Below are 5202 nucleotides of genomic sequence, written 5' to 3'. Positions count from 1 at the left end.
GCGGCGGCGGCGGCGGGGGGGACGGGGCGCCGCGAGGGACAAGTGCTTTCAGAACGCGAACGCGAACGTCGCTCCAACTTCAGCCGCGTTCCCGCCTCCCCGCGGCGCCGCAGAGCCGGGGAGCCGGGGAGCCGTGGAGCCTCCCCCACCTCTGGTGGGCACAGATACTTGCATCACGTTTTGAGCTGGGAATTTGAGTGGCAGATCCGCTAGTCTGACCCCATTGAATTTACAAAATAGGGGCCGGAGAAGTTCCTTATCCAAAGTAACATAGCTGGAGGTTGGCAGTGACTCAAGGCGGGAATATTCTCACCAGACTATGAACTCCAGGAGGCAGTGACCTGTTTGCCAAATTTTCGGCTGTATCCCCACTCTCTGGGAGACAGGCCTCAGGTGATGCTTGATTGAGTAAAGGATGATGGCTCCCGGATCGAGCCCTTTCCACTTCCCAAACCCTGGCAGCTTTTTGCATTATCAAATACGATTCTAAATAAGATGCTTTTACTCTGTGTGTGTAAACAGATTCATTTTTTTTTTTTTTGTAGCCAAACGAAGTGACTTTCCCCTGGTCTAAGCCAAACTTAGTTCCTGAGACAAACTAAGTGGCGTCCTGTGGTTTCCTTTAGGTAGTGACTTCTGATATTTCTCTTCGTTGAGCTTGCCCAGCGTAGTGCTGCACACATAGGTGGCACTGGATAAAACAAACAAACAAACAAAACAAAAAAACTCGTTCTGATTTTTCTAACACTGCCTTAATTTCCTCCTGACCCCCCTTGCATCTGAAGTAATTTGTTGCTACATACCTAATGTTAGAACGGTGCTCATCGGGACATGCACAGGGGAGAGGGTGGGGAGAACGAATAAAGCCATCCGTACATAATGTGCCTTTTTTTCTATCTGAAATATTACAGAATACATTTTTAAAGGAAATAAAATGTATACAATACCAATCCCCCTTCTTTCTAGGACAGTGGTTCTCAACCTTGGCTGCACATTAGAATCACCTGGGGATCTTTTTAAAATCCTGATTTCTGGGCCTCATCCTCCGGAAATTCTGTTCCTTTGTTACTAATGTTGTGGCCCCACCCCATAACAAATAAACAGAATTTCTGGAGGATGAGGCCCAGAAATTAGGATTTTAAAAAGATCCCCAGGTGATTCTAATGTGCAGCCAAGATTGAGAACCACTGTTCTAGGAGAACCCGTGTGATCTGGTGCAGCAGTTAAGAGCTACTGACAAATTGGGTTTGAATCCAGAGTCCATCACCTAATAGTTATGTGATCCTGAGTAAGGTCTTGTACTTCTCCAAGCCTGTCCCTTCTTCTGTAACATGGCAACAATGATAGGAATACCTACCTGTGGTCGAGAAGAATAAATAAAATGCATGCCAAGCATTTGGTACAGTGCCAGACTAACAGTATTTGCTCTACTGAACTCAGCTATCACTAAAGTGGGAGGGGGTGTCCAACATGCCAGTGTGTACCTTCCAGGCAATACAAGTTTCTTTTTACAGCCCCTCTCTATCTCCTGATCAGCTGTATTTCTGAAGCTATAACCTCCTGTCTTGCCTTGCACTTTATGCCTTTCTCAAGATAACAGACGTCCATCAGGGGTCACTAGGAAGTTCTCCTGGAAGACAGCATAGCTCCGTGGTTAAGAGTCAGGACTCTGGAGTCTGCCTGCGTAGGTATGAACCTCAGCTTCGCCAATTACTAGCTGTATGTCATCAGGCAAATTGCTTAACTTCTCTGTAGCCTCAGCTGCCAAATGGAAATAACACCTCATGGGATTGTTACGAAGATTAAATGAGTTAATATAATAGGAAAACATATAATAGGAAATAGTGCCTGATACATGGTTAGTGATTATATAAATGTTGGATAAATATAGTAAGTTGCGAGGGAAGTGACTTTTGTACACCTCTCTGAGCCTAAGAATAGAGCCCATGATTACACACACTGCAGCAGACATAAGCCAGAGAACGGAGGTGTTGGCAGTGGAACTTACTGTTGGAATATTATAGATTGATTACTGTACATTAAGGAGACTGGGTAAAGCCAAGAGGACAGATTGGTATCTAAAAGGCACTGATGGAATTTTCCTCTAGATTGCTGCTAGGAAAGAGCCCTACCAGCACCAGGCAGGCTTCATGCCTCCTTGGCACGGGGACATGGGAAGGGCATGGGGAGGTCTGAACAAAGGACTTTTGCCAGGACATAAGAGGATCCATCTTTTATGCCCATCAAAGGAGGAACTTGCAACACAGCCACTCTGAGTCTCATTGACTGTGGAACACCCAGGGCCAGTGGGCAGGCCTGCTGGGTAGAAGATATGTCTATATTAAATGACTGACATTGGGTGGAGCAAGAGGCTGTCCTCTGATTGGTGAGTTAGACACAGTCCTGGGAAGGAGGCCAAATTAGACGTGGGTTGGCATCAGTCCCACGTGTCAGATCCATCTATCTTTGGTCTCTCAAGTTAAACCCAAAGCAACATCCATCACCTGCCCATTCTTCCCTGTGGTCTCCCATTTACTCCGGGAAGACTTCTCTTCCCTGCCAAGCTCACTCTGGTGGACTAGAAAAGTTCCGTGCTTTGACACAGGGTAAATATTTTATCTTGCCTTTTAAGGCATGTGTTCCTGGGTCACTGTTCAAACATCCACGTCCTCTGCAGAGTCACATGGCTTCGTCTCTGGAGGACACAGATTCTGTTCGCTTGGCTGGAAGGCACCTCACTCAGCACAATTACTTATTAAAAGGCATTTGATTATAAGTAACCATGTTGAAAGGAAATTTCTCCAGACAAGAGCCTCATCTGTTGATGAGGTTGTATCCAGTTTTGTTTTTCATTTTCTCAAGCTCTTTTCAGATACAGGTTGTAAAACAGATACCCTCCGTTAAGAGATAATTGATATTGAGAAGACTCTCAGACCATCCTTCCCACAAGTAGCCTGGATGGTTAAGAGCACAGGCTCCGGAGCCTGCATTTCATCTCCAAGCCTTTGCTAGCTGTGCAAAACTGGGCAAGTTACAGAACTCCTCCAAAAAAGCTTCACTTCATCTGCAGAATGGAGCTATCTTTTAGGGCTCTTTTGAGAATTAAGTAAAACAATGCAGGTAAAGCATTTATCACATTGCTTAACATGTAGTTCATACTCACATATCACCCTTAACAGCTGAATTTTAAAATTTGGAATTCACTTGCTGACTTGCATTATCTTTCCAAGGGGAAATTGACTAGCATGCCCACCCAAATGATAAACTCTGAAAGGCAAAAATGCATTTAATATAATTTTTTAATTTATTGATATGAGAGAGAGAGACATCAATTGTTGTTCCACCCATCCATGCATTCATTGGTTGATTCTTATATGTGCCTTGACCAGGGATCGAACTTGCAACCTTGGAGTGTAGGGATGATGCTCTACCAGCTGAGCTACCTGGCCAGGGTGCATTTAATATAATTTTTAATCACTATAGAGACATTAACATTTTTGCTGAGCCCTGGTTGGCGTGGCTCTGTTGGTTAGGCATCATCCCATTCACCCAAGGGTGGCTGCTTTGATTCCAGGTTAGGGTAGATGCCCGGGTTCAGTCTCTATCCCTGGTAGGGAGCATGCAGGAGGCAGTAGATCAATGTTTCACTCTCTCCCTCTCCCTTCCTCCCTCTTTAAAAATCAGCTTAGAAAAATTTTTCCTGAGTTATAAACCAATCAGTGATTTGCAAACATTTTTAGACCATATTCTTAAAACAATAAATTCCATTAAATGGTAAATTTATAATTTCTGTTCATCTCTGTAAAGAAATCACTACAATTAAATATATTCTAAGAAAATAATTCAAAAAAATATACATATACCTATACATATTCTATTTATAGCAACATTACACAATAGTTAAAAATGAAATAAAAACATACAATTAAAGGGGAATAGCTAAATTAGTATGACACAAAATAATTGGAAATTTTGCAGTCATTGAAACTAATGATGATTAAAGATAAAGAAAATACTTACAAAACAAGCGAAACAAATAGAAATATAAAGCCACACACACAATTACAACACTATAGAAACGAAGCATGTGTTCATCTATGTAATTTTTACCTTTTATACTTTGCAATTTTGAGCTTTTACAAGCATGCACATGTGTTAATTGGGTAATTAAAAACTAATGCATGTTCATAAATATTAGATGAGAATACAAAGAAAGGAAAAATGTGTTAAAGATTATTAACTAATTTTTAGTACAAGCACTAGCCATGCTGAACATCTTGTGGTTCTTGGTGACACACTGATTTTGACTAAAACTCTCTCCTCTCCTTAATCAGCAGGCCAATGCCTGCTCCACAATAGATGAGATGTCGCCTCTCTTGACCCCAACCTCTTGTTTGTCCTGTGTTCCCAGAGCATTCCGTGTCTACCCTTATCATAGTACTTATCTCAGTCCATGGTCGTTATTTATTTACTAGTCCGTTCCAGCCAGGGAGCCCCTGGAGGGCAGGGGCCTGTCCTTCCCTCCGCACCTCATCTGTGCTCCCATCACTCTATGTATTAACTTACTCAGTTTAAGATCTGTGTGGCCAGACTTTCTTAACCTGTTTTCGGTAGGTAAGGATCAAAATTTTAGATGTACAATTCTATGAATAACACCTGGGTGCCTTCTCCATGATTTGGATCTTACCAAAAATATCATAGATAGAAAAAGACAGTAACACAGAAAGGGGTCTAGCCGGAAGACTCACCAATTCTTTTTAATTCATTTCATTTCACTTAATTCATTCCCCCTGACCTGGAATTTCTTACATTTAAGATAAATGGCTGAGGACAGGGCTCCAGTAGTTCTTGAGCTTGAGGGCAGCATACTTAAAAGTCACTGTAAAATACTGATGTACTAAGCTGAGGATAGAAATGTTCTCCGCTAAATCTGATACTACCTTGTACTGGATTCTGACATGAGTGAGCAGTTGCAGATTCCAAAGATCTAAGAAAAAGTACAAGAGAAAAACTCATTTTGAGAAAATTCTACACACTGGTAAGCTTTGTCCTACAAATTGAGAATTTACCACTATTAATTTGTCAGTGAAACCCATGTTCCCCAGGATCTGCAGCTTGAGAGCCAGTGTGTTCGCATACAATGCCTCCTGTATAAAGGGCCTGCAACCTCCGGGACCAACAAGAACAATCTGTTTAAAAATT

General features: G+C 42.3%; 1 long non-coding RNA gene across 1 annotated transcript in view; it reads right to left on the bottom strand.

Annotated features, from left to right (window-relative positions):
- Positions 1 to 4737: 4737 nt before the first annotated feature.
- LOC102774683 overlaps positions 4738 to 5202 on the bottom strand; it is a 2009-nt gene continuing 1544 nt past the window's right edge. Inside the window, exon 2 of the long non-coding RNA XR_435684.2 lies at positions 4738 to 4987. This is a non-coding gene — a long non-coding RNA (uncharacterized LOC102774683). The remainder of the gene's footprint in view (positions 4988 to 5202) is intronic.

The sequence above is a fragment of the Myotis davidii genome, unplaced genomic scaffold (assembly GCF_000327345.1).
Source record: "Myotis davidii unplaced genomic scaffold, ASM32734v1 scaffold699, whole genome shotgun sequence".
Taxonomy (NCBI): domain Eukaryota; kingdom Metazoa; phylum Chordata; class Mammalia; order Chiroptera; family Vespertilionidae; genus Myotis; species Myotis davidii.
This window is presented reverse-complemented; position numbering and strand designations above follow the sequence as displayed.